Genomic DNA, 16268 nt, shown 5'->3' with positions numbered 1-16268 from the left:
AATTACACTTATTTCAAAACAAAAATGCAATTAAAAAGTTAAAATAAGTAATTAATGCTCAGGCACAGTGGCTTACACCTATAATCCCAGAAATTTGAGAGGCTGAGGTGGGAAGATTTATTGAACCCGGGAGTTTGAGATCAGTCTGTGAAACATAGTGAGGCTTCATCTTTATTTTTGAAAATAAAATAAAATAAAACATAAATAATTTAGCAAAAACTAATGATGTGTCTTCCATATTCCATCGTACTTGGAGCATTGACGTAACCCAATGACTCAATGAGAACCAAATTTGAAAGGAGAAAATTTTAGAGTTTTCAGATATCTTAAGAGTTGGAAAATGTAGAACAAAACTAATTTTATCAATTCAATGTGTGCAAACATTGAGAGACACACTCATGCCAGGAGTTCAACTTGCAAAGGGCAAGACCCAAAAAAGTTTGAAGTTGTTAGTGATCCATTTGAAGGTGAGATCATTTTGGGGATCATGTCCTGTGAGAGGTTGTTTCTCTCTTAGAGGAGTTCTGTACTCATAAAGTGCTGGACGTGCCAGGGGACAAATATCAGTAAACAAACATCAGAACTTGAATGTCAGCTTCCCACTGCTGCATTCTCCATGTATCATTTCTCTGTTATTTCTCATGCTAGATCAGGTCTTTAGCTATGAAATATTCCACCTAATTTACATGTAAATAGCTTGAAGTCTACTGAGTTTAATACACATTTTTTATATATGTTACAGTTACCGTTTGTCCACAAGGACAAGGTTTGTCCACAAGTTTGTCCACAAGGTTACAGTTTGTCCACAAGGACTCAATCATAGAAGTACAGAGTCCTTCTCGGGCCATATTTAATTCACTTTATCAGTGCCCTTCAGTATGTGCTTCCTGAGACTTTCACATGACAACACGTTTACCACACTGGAATTTAAGCAATCCAACACATGTTTGTAGCTTTATCTTGTAATAGGCTGTATTTCATATGGCAGCCTCTGCCTCAGTTTTGCTAACACTATGGCTTTGTTTCTCTCTACAAGAACTTGTTTCTCCCAAGATTTCCATGTTTGTGAAAGGAAAAGAAATCTTTGGGACCCCCAAATCACTAAGCCAAAGGGAAAAGTCAAGCTGAAAACTGCTTGGGGCAAACCCACCTCCATTCTTTCCTTAAAATGATAGCTACTAACTGTCGGGCCTCTGCGCCCAAGCTAAGCCATCACATCCCCTGTGACCTGCAAGTACACATCCAGATGGCCGGTTCCTGCCTTAATGGATGACATTCCACCACAAAAGAAGTGAAAATGGCCTGTTCCTGCCTTAACTGATGACACTATCTTGTGAAATTCCTTCTTCTGGCTCATCCTGGCTCAAAAGCTCCCCTACTGAGCACCTTGTGACCCCCTCTCCTGCCCGCCAGAGAACAACCCCCCTTTTTCCTTTACCTACCCAAATCCTATAAAACAGCCCCACCCCTATCTCCCTTCACTGACTCTCTTTTCGGACTCAGCCCGCCTGCACCCAGGTGAAATAAACAGCTTTATTGCTCACACAAAGCCTGTTTGGTGGTCTCTTCACATGGATGCGAGTGAAACTAAGGTTTTAAAAAACTACATACCTGCTTCAAAATTTGACCACAACGAAAAACCTTGTGGACCAACAACAGACATAGTCATTTCTCTGCTCACGTAAGTCAAATGCATATCTGATTGCCACCATTTCTCTATTGTTTTGCTAAGCCAGACTAAGGCCTACGTGACTATTCCTGTAAATTGTGCATTCAGTTAAAGGCTAATCAGAAACTCAAGAGAATGCAAGCATTTGTCTCAAACCTAACTGTGATCTGGATGCTCTCTCCCCACTTCAAGTTATCCTGCCTTTCTGAACCAAACCAATGTACATCTTACATATATTGATTACTGTCCCATGTCTCCCTAAATTGTATAAAACCAAGCTGTGTCCCACCACCTTGGGCATATATCATCAGGACTCCCTGAGGTTGTGTCACTGCCATGTCCTTAATCTTGGAAAATGAACTTCCTAAATCTGTTGAGATTAGTCTCAGGTACTCTTTGGATTACAGGTTTGTATTTTATTTCATAACTTCAATTATCTGAAATACTAAACAAAATTTGCCAAATTGTACATTCTCTTGTTATTGTTGTTGCAAAAAATATATTTATGTAATTTATATATAATTTATCATCTATGTACGTTACCAAGCTGAGTAGCAGATTTATTAGTAAGACCTAGAGTAATGAAAAATTCAAATGCCAGTTAGTAACTTAATAGAAAAACAAATTATGCTACATTTGTTTGCTGAAATGCTACCCATTATTTATAAGAAATAAACACATGCAACATAAAAGATTTAATTCTCAGTATTTCTATTGAGAAAAATAATCCAAATACATAAGAGCATATGCTATATTATTTCATTCTTATAAATTCTAGAATATAAAAGCTAGTCGAAAGACATATGAAAACATCAGTAGATTTATAAAGAAATGGTAGAAGAAGGGAAGGAGAAAAACCAAAAACATATAAAAGAGCAAGAAGAATGCTGAGGGGAGTTGACTTGTCACCTTCTTAAAAATAGAGATTTTATTTTTCAAAGTTTACTATTGTACAGAATAAATATGTGAATTTTCTTATCTGTCAATTAAACCTCATAAAATTTATTACAAAAAAAACTGAAATTTTAGACAAAAAGAGCATGATAGGAAGAAACAAATAAATATGTTAAATGTCAGATACACCTAAAAATTTATTTGTCTGACCCCTAGTTTTCTCCGTATGTTTAGGTAAATGCAGCAAAATCACACAGGTTCTCATAACAGGAAGTGCATTCTGCAAACCACACTAGGCCTGTTTATCTCTGTCCTGTAGTTGGTTAAGAGAGCAATTGAGGCCAGCTGTGAGGAGCATAGGCCCAGGTACTAGAACTCACTCATGCCAGATATAAGCCCTTAGACACATACATAGCCCCTCCATGTGTGGGTTCACTTTTACATCTGTAAATGAAGAAACCACTGACTCCTAAATAACATCATCTATACACATAGGTAAAAATAATTAAAAATGTTATAATTGTTAAATGTTTATCACTGAACAATTTCACAATAAGACAGCATTTTCCTAAATAAAATCACTGTCATCAAAATCCTCCAGGACACTCTCATCTGCTCTGGGCCCTGCCCTGTCCTCAGGCGTCCAAAGCCAGAGCTCAGTATATAGTAGGAGACATGCAAATAGTTGCCTCCCTCTTCTAATGAAAACCAGCCCAGCCCTGACCCTGCAGCTCTGGGAGTGGAGCCCCAGTCTTGGTGTTTTCATTCAGTGATCAGGACTGAACACACAAGACTCACCATGGAGTTTGTGTTGAGCTTGGTTTTCCTTGTTGCTATATTAAAAGGTGATTCATGGATAACTATAGATATTGAGTGTGAGTGGATGTGAATGAGAGAAACAGTGGATATGTGTAGCAATTTCTGACATTGGTGTCTCTGTGTTTGCAGGTGTCCAGCGTGAGGTGCAGCTGGTGGAGTCTGGGGGAGGCTTGGTACAGCCTGGGGGGTCCCTGAGACTCTCCTGTGCAGCCTCTGGATTCACCATCAGTAGCTACGACATGCACTGGGTCCACCAGGCTCCAGGAAAAGGTCTGGAGTGGGCCTCAGCTATTAGTACCGGTGGTGGCACGTACTATGCAGACTCTGTGAAGGGCCGATTTACCATCTCCAGAGACAATGCCAAGAACTCCTTGTATCTTCAAATGAACAGCCTGAGAGCTGAGGACACGGCCGTGTATTACTGTGCAAGAGACACAGTGAGGGGAGGTCAGTGTGAGCCCAGACACAAACCTCCCTGCAGGAACGCTGGAGGAAATCAGCTGCAGGGGGCGCTCAGGAGCCAACCTGATCAGAGTCAACCTGATCAGAGTCAACCCCAGAGGCAGGTGCACACGGAGGCTGGTTTCCTGTCAGGATGTGGGGCTTTATCTTTTTACAGTTTCTCTAGGGAACCTCTCTAAGTTCAGAATTCTGTGCTTACCAATGTCATCTCTACATATTTTTAAAATGATTATTTTAATATGAGAACCTATTCTCATATGCACAAAACACAGATTGATGCTGACAGAGATGAAAAGTCCTCAACCGTTGTCACCAGTCTCAGAGTCCTGAGGAAACTCAGGGGTGCCTGGTGAGTCTTCTCCAATCAGACTCAGGACAGAAATCTCAGTGAAATTCTCTGACTAGAACAGTCTTTAGGAACTGTGATCACAGTCAATAGAGAGGCAGGCCCAGGGTCAGTGTCATGTAAAACCTCACAGGTTTCACGTCTGACCCTTCTCCTGACACTAAAGTATGTAAATCAGTATCAGTACCACTCTGGGGCCCCTTTTGCTCTTAGCCCATTCTATTTTTTTTATTTGTTGCTGTTGTTCTTGCTTTTCCTTGTACTGCTGCTACTCCCTGTAAAGTGGGGATGTGGTTCTTGCTGCCAAAGCTCCAGGCCCGAAGCCCATTCCCTGCAGCTCAGGTGGGGCTCAGGCTGTGGCTCCTGCAGCCTCATGGGAGAGGCTGATGGGACTTTCTTCTCACCCATAGCTCAGCACCCTCCAGTGTGTCATGTGGAGACTCACCTGGGAATGCAAGTGGCCAATAGTAGTGTAGGGAATGAGCTTGTGTGGACAAAATGGGATGTGGATGTGAAATTTTTCCTGTGGTCTGCAAACTACCACAGAGTCACCTTCCTCACCAGTAGTGTTAGAAAGAGGGTGTGAAAGTTGTCAGAATCAAAATGGAGCCACTTGTATTAAAACTCTGAAAAATGGAAGTAGGAATGACCATGAAGGAGGGTTTTCATGCACATACTCCTGATAATGAGAACTGCCATAAATGGACTCTGCTTAATGACAACCTTGGATAGAAGCCACCACAACATTTTAAAAATCGCTTCTACAAGGACACCTTCCCAGCAACTACCTGTTTAACCTTACACTGATGCCACCCTTGGTATTGATTCTACAACCACAGGATAATCCTCTCAAAACAACTTATGCAACTCACCTCATTTTTACTTAATAAACTTACGGATTGACATCCTGGAATCACTGCTGCATTTGTTGTTAACATTAATTAGCCCCTTTTAAAATATTTGAAGCTCTTTTTCTCTGATGTATTTTCTAAAATAAAGAATTTCCAAGTGGAAGCCATTAAGAAGATGTTTAGGAAGATGTGATGGAAAGCCATTTTTAACATCCTGTTAAATGTTTCTGCATAGCACATCAATCCCCTAAAATACTTTGTTGTACCAGCATGTGGTGAATCAGAGTATAATATTGAAGGTAAAATGGAAAATACATGGGCTTTTGATGAGTCAAGTCATAGGGTGACAATGTCTGTGTCTTTGAGGAAGCAGACCATGGGTTGTAAGCTCTAGTGGGAGTACCTTTGGCAAAGGGATTTCATGAGTTTCTGAACATAATGCTACTTTTAACTTAAAGATGCCGTTTATGATTTATTTTTACTTAAATCTCTCCAGAAGATATTTGTCAGTAAGGACAGGGTAGCGTTTGTGTGATACTGATGACTTAGAGAGTTATTTTATAATTGCTTCTGTAAGGTATACACATTGCTCACTTGATGAAGTTCAAATGTCACAGATGGGAAAATCAGATTAAGCAGATTTTATCAAATGTCATGGCTGTAATTTTTGGCAAGAAAATGATTCACATCAACCAGAAAAGAAACAGAAAACAAGAAAGCATATTCAAATCCAGTGGGTGTCTGACCTCTGTCATTCTCTGCTATAAGTACAAGGCTGTTCCACATCCAAATTATTCTTCAGGCTCCAGGGTATAAAATGCTCTTGGACTGTGGAAGCTAACAGCTCTCCCCTCAGGCAGGGCTGAGGTATCTGGGGAATGCAGAGCTGTGTTCATGAAGAAGATGGTATTATTCTTTCTTCTCCGGTGTCTGGTGATGGCTCCCCAGGGTGAGTGTCTCAGATGTCAGACATGGGTCTATGGGGTGAGTGTAGGTACATGTGACTGACAGGGACTGATTCTCTATGTACTCACATGCCCTGTCCCAGGAGCGGCTGCAGGAGTCAGCCCTGGACCTGAAGAGCTCGCACTAACCCTCTGCCTCACCTGCACTGTTTCTGGCCACTCTATCACAACCAATGCTCACTACTTGACCTGGGTCTGCCAGCTCTCAGGGAAGGGCTTCACTGGATGAAATGCATGGCAGTGGTATGGGGAATCCACTTGTCTTGTGGAAAATGTAGCATTTCCTTATTTTATAAGGCAGAATAATGCTATCTTGTGTACACATACCACATTGTCTTTATCCAATTGTCCATCGACAGACACTCAGTCTCCATATCTCCACTGTTGTGAATAGCACTGCAGTAAGCACAGGAGAGCAGGTATCTTCACAAGGTGGAAATTTCATGTCCTTTGGGTACATTTCCAGAACCCGGATCACTGGTCATATAATTTATTTAGGAGCCTCCAAACTACTTTGCATAATGGTCGGAATATTGAATGTGATAGCCACTATGAGAAACAGTTTTAGATCTGAAGTATAATCCAAAAACAAGTAATGTTTGATCATGGTTCTTCATATGAGGCTCTGTTAAATCTGGTCGAAGTCCAGAAAGTTTTCCCACCTCGGGCAAGGATGAGTTTGCCTCTAATGCTCTTTGAGGCAGAAGATGGGCAGAATGTGAGATGGAGGCTGTTGGTAGGATTCAGAATGATTCACTAATAAATAGTATTGACAGAGAAAAATAGAGATAGAGACATGGAGAGAAAGAGAGAGAAAGAGAATATGAATCTCATAAGAGGAAAATCTGCTGAATATCAGTGTTGGATTTTTGGTCACAGACACATCTGTATGAGCCAGGAACCATGGAGTCAAGTGAGGAGTGGAGAACATGTTCAGTCCAAAAATCAGCATATTCTCAGGGGCACCCATTGCCCCATCACACGGGTGAGAAATGTTTGAAACCAGTGACATGTGAGTGTATAGTAAGTGATGAAGTTATCATATTTCCATGAATTTTCATTAACATGCCAAGGCCTTCTACAGATCACTCATGCACAGATATACAAAATGTGTTTTTGCATTTTTGGATGTCTAGTGAAAAATATCTGTTGAGGTAACTTCTTCAGGTTACAGAGATCTGCTTAAGTTTGAGATTCCATAGGAGAGTGTCTTTGAGTGAATAATGTTAATTAAATAGGTCCAAATTATCTCTGCTGCAGTAGCCTTCCAATTGTGCAGATTTATTTATTGCTTCTTGAGTTATGAATCATGAACCTAAGGATTGACTTACTGGACTTTCACAGTTGTGTTGATAAAATTTCTGATGAGGTTTCTTCCAGTGATTTGAGAATAGCTTTCCTGTTTCTTTTCTCCAGAAAATGAATTTTCACAAGATCTCAGGACACCACGTTTCAGGCTCCTTGGTTAAAGAGGCTGACTTCCTGGGAGCAGGCAGCTTCCTCCTAACCATGAGCTCACTTCCGCAAACCATTCAGTTTGTGGCTCTATTGCCAAGAATCATGAAGCTTTTACACTCCAATGCACTGAAAATCATGCCCCTTGAGTTAAATGTTGATTGGCCTTACACGAATTGGCTATTCTTGGGTATGTGTCCTATGTTATGAGCCCAACATGTCAGTAGACTGAGAATCCTCCATTAGCTACTTCTTTTTTGTGGCACTGAGCAGATTGACAATCCTCAGAGTCATCCATGAAGGACAGTCCTGAGGTTCATGGGGTTCTGTGAAACATTCAGGTGAGTGGAGGGGAGAAACAGGATTGGGGGCTGCCAGCCATTTCAACAACACTGGGAGTTATTACCATCTAAGTATAAAGGTTTACATCATTCAAAACACCCTGCATGACAGGCTGACAGGAAGAAATTTGAGGCCAATCTATGGCCTCACTTCTAGCAGACACTTCAGGACTCTGCTTCCTGTGTCCAGGCACAGCACTCCTTGGCTGCCCATGCTGTGGCTCAGGAGGACCTAAGTGTGGCTCCAGCCACCACTTTAATGGTACAAATCATCAACTTCTGTGGCATCCATGTGTTGCTAATTCTGCAGGTGTGCAGAATACAAGAACCATGAGGGCATGGCTTTCTCCACCTAGATTTCAAAGAATGCTGTGGACAGCCTAAGGTCTCGGGCAACCTAAGGACAGCCTAAGGTCTCGGGCAGTGAGTTGTTGGACAGCCTAAGGTCTCGGGCAGAGATGGAGTCACCACACTGGGCCCTTAGCACAATGCCAAGCAGAACTGTGGGTTTGGAGGCACCACAAAGAGTATCCAGTCAGCCTAGGAGAGCTAGAGGCATGAGAGTCCCACCTGTGAGAGAAGCTGAGTGGACTGAACCCAGAAAATCCATAGAGGCAAGACTGCTGGAGGCCTTGGGGGCCCATCCCCCTCCCCAGTGTGCACAAGATGCAGTCAAGGAGGATGATTTTCCAGCTTTAAGGCTTAATGTTGTTTTCCCTGTTGGGTTTTGGACTAGGCACCCCTTCTCCTTGCCTATCTCTGAGCTTTGGAATGGGAATTTCTATCCCATACCTGCCTCTTCGTTCACTGTATTTGAAAGTAGATAACTCATTTTGATTTTATAGGCTCAGAGATGGAAACAATTTGTACAAGGCTAAATTGTGCCTTCAGTTTCACTCATATCTGATTTAGATGAGACTTTGGACTTCAGACTTTTGCATTGATGCTGGATGAGTTGAGACTTTGGAGACAATTGGGATGGAATGTATGTAGTTTACATTGCGATAAGGACATACATTTTGGTATTAGGAATGGAATGCTATGGTTTAAATGTGTCACCCAAAGTTTATGATTTGGAAAAAATCTTTAATGCAACAGTGCTGAGAGGTGGGACTTTATTATGTGATTAGGTCATGAAGGCTCTGTCCTCATGAATGGATTACTGTCACTATCATGGGAGTGGGCTAGTTATTACAGGAGTGAGTTTCTAATAAAAGATGGCCTCCTTTCTCTCATGGACGAGTGGTCTCTTGCTCATCCTCCTCTGCTGTGAGATGACACAGTGAGAAGGCCCTTTTCAGACGCCAGCACCTTGATATTGGACTTCTCTGACTCAAGTACCATTAAGTATAAATTCCTTTTCTTTAAAAATTGCCCAGTCTCCATGTGGCGGGTGCCTGTAGTCCCAGCTACTCGGGAGGCTGAGGCAGGAGAATGGCGTGAACCCGGGAGGCAGAGCTGGCAGTGAGTGGAGATCACGCCACTGCACTCCAGCCTGGGAAACACAGCGAGACACCATCTCAAAAAACAAAAAAAATTACCCAGTCTCTGGTATTCTTTTATAGCAACACAAAGGTAGTCTGAGACTAAGCCATTGTAACATGTGTGAGGTGATAGCTCATCGTGGTTTTAATTTACATTTCCCTGATGATTAGTGATGTTGAACGTTTGAATGTCTTTATGTTGAGTGAAATAAGCCTGGCATAAAAATTACTCCATGATCTCACTTACACATGCAATCTAAAAATGTTGAACTCAGAGAAGTAGAGAGTAGAATGCCTACCAGGAGCTGGTGTCAGGAGGATGTGAAAGCTGAGGCGCTGGTGAAAGGGTACAGAGTTTTTGTTAGACAGAAGGAATTCGTTTGAAGATCTATTGCACAGCATGGTGACCTCCGTGATACTAATGTACTATATACACTTGAAAACTGATAAGAGAGTAGATTTTACACATTTACACCATAAAAAAAGCAGTATGTGAGGTGATGGACATGTTTATTTACTTGATTTAATAATTTCACGATGCACGCATATATCAAAACATCACATTGTACCCCCATAATATATGAAATACAATATATTTTTCTAGTAAGTGTGATGCCTCTGTTTATTTAACAACAGTTTCTGGAGATTGTTTTTTCCTTGGTGTGGGCAATGTTTCCTCTCTGCTGTCTTTATACAGTTTTCCTTTCCCACGGGTTGATTTAAGACAGTGACAATTTATTTATTCTATCTCTGGTAGTTTCACTGAGAAACTTAACGAATAGCCACTTGAAACCATCTGGTGCCACCAGGAAACCATCTGAAGGACACAGATTTTCTGAGTGTAGGCCTCAACCATATTTTAACACTTTTTAAATTCAAAATCGGGGTTAAAATTTTGATATTTTACAATGGTTTCTTTGATTCCCTCCCAAGATCCAATCGTTGAGTGTGGGAAAAGGGCTGGGACCCAGGTTACGGCTGTGCTTGGCATGATGATGTCCTGCAGAAATTCCTTTGGCTTTCTACATGGAGCTCAGCCTCTGTATCAGCCAGCTCACTAGGAGGTCAGAGTACTTCTCAAAGATCCTCAGTGTGTTGTTTCATTTTGAGAGGTTTCCAGCCCTTGTGAGACACCCCTTGGTTTTACAATCATCACAAAGTTGTTTATGATTCCAAAAACATACCTGCCATCTGTCCATATGTTTATTCTGTAGCTTTTGATTTGCTAAAATGCTGTAGTAACTGCAATAAGTTCTACCATCTGTATTAATTTTCACCTCAGATGGAAGAGTATATTTTAAGATAAAGATAAAATAGTAATAGAATATTATCCTTGGTAATATCCAGTTCTATATTTTGAGCTCTGGTCTGTCAATAAATAATGTTATGTCAGGGTCCTCTATGGAGTGCCTAAACATCTAAGGAAGGTACAGAAGTTTCCCTAATTAAGATACAAACCATGGTGAACACAAGCTTGCTATGCACCCATGTCTCCGGTCTGTCTCACTATGTACCTGACACTCATTTTAACCTCACCAGGAAGTCAGTTAACTCTCAAATCAGTTTATTGTAATGCCTCTAGGTAATTACATGTGGCAATTTCAGGCAGAAATGAAGAAAAATCTTCACCAGAGAATCCAATACAGAAGAATGCAAGTGGCCCTGGGCTTGGTTTCATAAAAGCAGCATGCACCAGGCAGTTGATTCTCTTGGCTGTCAGCACTGGACACCCAGCATGCCAGCTTCGTCCCCTAAGTAAGCTTCATCATGCATGGATAGGCTGGCAGCATTCCCGAGACCATAAGCAGTTACACAGCCGACTGGTAAATGGGAAGATTGCAATTCTTATCCCCTCCTTCTCTGAAGAATGGCCCAAGAATGCCCTCTTCAGATCCTCCCCTCTGCCGCCCTCACCAGCACTGTGCCACATGTCCACAGAGATACAAAATCCTTGACGGGAAGAACAAGGTTGGTTCAATGGGACTGGTGGTTTCTCACTAAGGAAATGTGAGGTCAGCTTCTGTGGTGGGCAATTCAGGAAATTACTCAGCAGTTTTGTAATTGATAATTATGGAAAAATGAACCATTGAGATGACTAATAACTGACATTCCATTATTCCAAGTGAGAAACGGACATCACAGTTCGCCGTAACTAAATTTTCATAACCTAAATGGATTACTTTAAATTTCTTCCTACATCTTCTCTTAAGAATTTTTAATAACGCATGTGTCTTACCTATATTCCCAATATTTAAAATTGGGCTGTCAAGAGAGTCTAGAGAATTCGAGAACTAAGAACAGTGAAACTCCTGTATGCTCAGCAGCTCCCAAAGCAACACAATATTACCCAGGAACACTGTTCTGTGCTTCAGCATAATTCATGCTTGTGTATTTCCTAATGGCTTCAATAGTGACCCTCCATTCCCATCAAACATTTAGCCTCCCCTTTCTCCACATCCCCTCCATTCATAGATTATACTCTCAGCTCTTTCTAGGGTATCGTAAAAGCCAGCAGATGGACCCTCCTGATCTCCTGAACATGAAACCCAGCACTATCATGTGATCAGCTCCTCTTGGCATGGTGACCTTCAAAGTCATCTCATTTAAATAATTACCTTTTTTTTTTTCCTTCTGTAACTAAGTGTTTCTTTGCATTGTGTCTATCCATGAGCATTTTAATGTAATTTATGGTCCAGCCACAGTTATTAATACACACAAATGCCACAACCTCTTTCTAGCCCAAGAGACCTGATTAATTCTTCTTTGGGGATGAGCACACCCTAGAAACACATACCCATTCACATAAACACGGGCACACCGATGATGTGTTCTTCTGTGAGCGAGAGTTTACACCATTCTCCATCCAACTCCACGAGCCCCTGAAGACCAAGACAGGCTCTTTCACACCTGTGCAAGCTCTGGCCCAGGGACGGCCTGCTGGGGAATGGGCTCAGCTGGGTCTGGGTGCTGGGTTCATCTCTTCCCCTCTCCTGTCCCAACGCAGGTCCATCACCCTGCTCAGGACTGAACAGGAGTGTCCAGGTTTGTCTGACCATCCGACTTTTTCAATGTGTAGAAGATCTCCTACTACCTACTGTATTCATTTTATAGGGCTTTTATAAAGAAATACCACAGATCAGATGGCTTACAATACAAAACCAATTTCCTCACAGTTACGGAGGATGAAAGCCTAAGATCAAGCTGCCAGCTAGGTGGGTTTCCTCTGAGGTTTCACTCCCTGGCATGCAGACGGTGACTTCTCGCTGTTCTGCGGTAACATGGCCGTCCCTCGGGGCGTGTGCACCCTCCCTCCTGCTTCCCCTTCTTATAACAACAGTCAGATTGCATTAGGGCCCCACTCCAGGAATCTCACTTTAACTTATTCACCTCTTTAAAAGACACAAATCCAAGTATGATTTCATTCTGAGGGACCAAGGGTTGGGACTTCAGCACATGAATTTAGGAGGGACACAGATTCCCCTAGCAGCTCCTTCAGGGAGGTCAAATATCCTCCTTCTCCTCCCTGTGAAAACCCTAAAGGGCCAGGGAAAGGGTGTTCAACCTGCACACTCGTAGAGGGGAAACCGGCTTCATTCATAATCGTTCATCTGTGGTAAAAAGGCAGGATTCAAAGAGATGGAAGATGGGAGAATGGGGCGTTGGAAGACAAAGTGCCACACAACACAGCCTTCGAAACACACCACAGTCATGTTAAGTTTAAATGAAGTGACCACATTTGCCAGGAAAGGGAAATATTTACACTTTTGAGGAAACAGTCATTTGTGGCTGGACATCCAGTCATTTCTATAAATCCTCTGAGATCTAGGCAGAGGATCACAAAGCTTAACTCTCCTCTTCTGCACTCCCATAGGCCCAACATCATGTGGAAGCCACCAAGGATTGGGGCTTTTACTTTCTGAAGCAATGGCCTGAGCTGCACTTTGGACTTTTTTTGCCACAGCTAGACCTGAAGCAGCTGGGACACAGGGCACCAAGTCCCAAGGCTCCACAGAGCAGCTGGGCCCTGCACCCAGCCCATGAAACCATTTTTCACTGATAGGCCTCCAGGCCTGTGATTGGAAGGGCTGCTGTAAAGATCTCTGACATGCCCTGGAAACATTTACCCCATTGTCGTGGTTATTAATATTCATCTCCTCATTACTTACGCAAATTTCTGCAGCCAACTTGAATTTCTCCCTAGAAAATGTGTTTTTCTTTCCTACCACATGATCAGGCTGCAAATTTTCCAAACTTTTATGCTTTGTTTCCCTTCTAAACATAAGTTCGTATTTCAGATCATCTCTTTCAAGTGCAAAGTTCACAGATTTCCAGGGCAGGGACAAAATTCCATCAAGCTTTGTTTTGTACATTTTAGAGAGGCATGAGACATCAATTGAATACATTTAAGAGATACATTGGTTTGGTCCAGAAAGGTGGAACAACTCAAAGCGAGGGCTTCCAGGCTATAGGTGAATTTAAACATTTTCTGGTTGACAATTAGTTGAGTTTGTCTAAAGGCCTGGGATAGATAGAAAGGTAATGTTCAGGTTAAGATAAAGATTGTAGAGTCCAGAGTTCTTTTGAAATCTTATAGTGGCTTCCCTTAGAGACAATAGGTGACAAATGTTTCCTATTCAGATCTTAGTTCATCTCTTTAGGATTGGGAAGTTCTAGATGAAAAAGATCTAGCTATTTTAATAGAGATTCTTTACAGATGCCAATTTTCCCCCACAAAGAACAGCTTCGCAGGGCCATTTCTTTCTTTTCCTTTCTTTTTTCTTTCTTTCTTTTCTTTCTTTTTTTTGATGGAGTTTTGCTATTGTTGCCCAGGCTGGAGTACAACGGCATGACCTTGGCTTACCACAACCTCCACCTCCTGGGTTCAAGCAATTCTCCTGCCTCAGCCTCCCGAGTAGCTAGGATTACAGGCATGCACCACCACACCTGGCTACTTTTGTATTTTTAGTAGACACGGGGTTTCTCCATGTTGGTCAGGCTGGTCTTGAACTCCTGACCTCGGGTGATCTGCCTGCCTCAGCCTCCCAAAGTGCTGGGATTACAGGCATGAGCCACCACACCCGGCCTGCAGGGCCATCTCAGGGTAGGGCAAAGAAACATGTTTTAGGGTAAAATATTTTGATTTTCTTATTTGTCTCATAATGTTATGCCAGAGTCAGTTTGGAAAGTAAATCATGACATATAGGCTTAAATAAAATCCATCTGATGAGAATTTACGATTTGTAAGGCGTGACTCCCCAGACTCCTTAGATAGAAATTTGGGCAAGATAAAAAAAATCAGAGTTTAGTCCTCACCACCTAAGACCATCTCAGCTTGGACTTCACTGTTCATGTCACTATCAGCATTTTGGTCAAAACCACTTGACAAGACTCTAGGAAGTTCCAAACTTTCCAACATCTTCCTGTCTTCTTTCAAGTTCTCCAAACTGTTCCAACCTCTGCCAGGAAGAACACAGTTCCAAAGTTGCTTCCAGATTTTGAGTTATCTTTATAGCAGTTCCCCACTCCTGGTACCAACTTACTATATTAGTCTGCTTTCACACTGCTATAAAGAACTGCCCCAAAGTGGGTAATTTGTAAAGAGAAAAGGTTTAATTGACACACAGTTCTGCGTGGTTACAGTTAGGGGCTCAGGAAACTTGCAATCATGGTGGAAGTGGAAGCAGGCATGTGACACATAGCAGCAGGTGACAGACATAGAGAGAGAGAGAGAATGAAGGAGGAACCACCACACATTGATAAAACCATCAGCTCTCATGAGCACTCACTCATTATCAGGAGAACATGAGGACAGCATGGGGGGAACCACCCCCATGACCCAACCCAGTCACCTCCCACCAGGTCCATCCCTTGACACATGAGGATTACTATTTGAGATGAAATTTGGTTGATGACACAGAGACAAACCATATCAGCACGTGACAAAGGTCTAATATCAAGAATCTCCAAGGAACTTAAACAAATCAGCAAGCAAAAACCAAACAACCTTATTAAAAAATGGGCAAAGGACATGAACAGACAATTCTCAAGTGAAGACATACATGTGGCCAACAATTATACGAAGAAGTGTTCAACATCACTAACCATTAGAGAAATGAAAATCAAAACCACAGGGAGATACCATCTCACAACAATCAGAATGGCTATCCTTAAAAAGTCAAAAAAAAACACCTGTTGGTGAGGCCACGGAGAAAACAGATCACTTAAATACTGTTAGTAGTGTGAAAGGAAAATAAATCTTGGGACCCCAAAAACATGAAGCTAGAGGGAAAAGTCAAGCTGGGAACTGCTTAGGGCAAACTTGCCTCCCATTCTATTCAAAGACATCCCTCTGAGGCTCATATGAGACAAATGAATGTCTGATTGCTTCCTCTTTTCTAATGTTTATGTAAAAATGAAGACTCATTGAGCCAGACTAAGTTGTATATTCAGTGGAAGGCTTATCAAGGACTCAAAAGAGTGCAAAATTTTGTCACTTATCTACTTCTAACCTAGTGGAAGCCCCCACTTCGAGTTGTCCTGCCTTACCAGACTGAACTAATGTACATCTTTCACATATTGATTGATGTCTCATGTCTCCCTAAAATGTACAAAAGTAAACTGTACCCCTAACTACCTTGGACACATGTCATCAGGACTTCCTGGGTCTATGTCGGGTGCATCCTTAACTTTCCAAATTGACTGAGACCTGTCTTAGATATTTGGGGCTCATGGTAGAAATGTAATGTAGTTCAGCCACTATGGAAAGCAATTTGGAGATTTTTCAAAGAACTTGAAATAGAACTACCACTTGACACAGGAATCCCAGTGCTGGATATCTACCGAAAGGAATATAAATTTTTCTACCAAAGGACACGTGCACCCATGTGTTCACTGCAGCACTATTCACAATAGCAAAGGCATGGAATCAACCTAGATACTCATCAGTGGAGGAGTGGATAAAGAAAACGTGGTACATATACAC

The sequence above is a fragment of the Pongo pygmaeus genome, chromosome 15 (genome assembly GCF_028885625.2).
Source record: "Pongo pygmaeus isolate AG05252 chromosome 15, NHGRI_mPonPyg2-v2.0_pri, whole genome shotgun sequence".
Taxonomy (NCBI): Eukaryota; Metazoa; Chordata; class Mammalia; order Primates; family Hominidae; genus Pongo; species Pongo pygmaeus.
The sequence above is the reverse complement of the archived record's forward strand: the minus strand, read 5'-3'. Positions refer to the sequence as shown.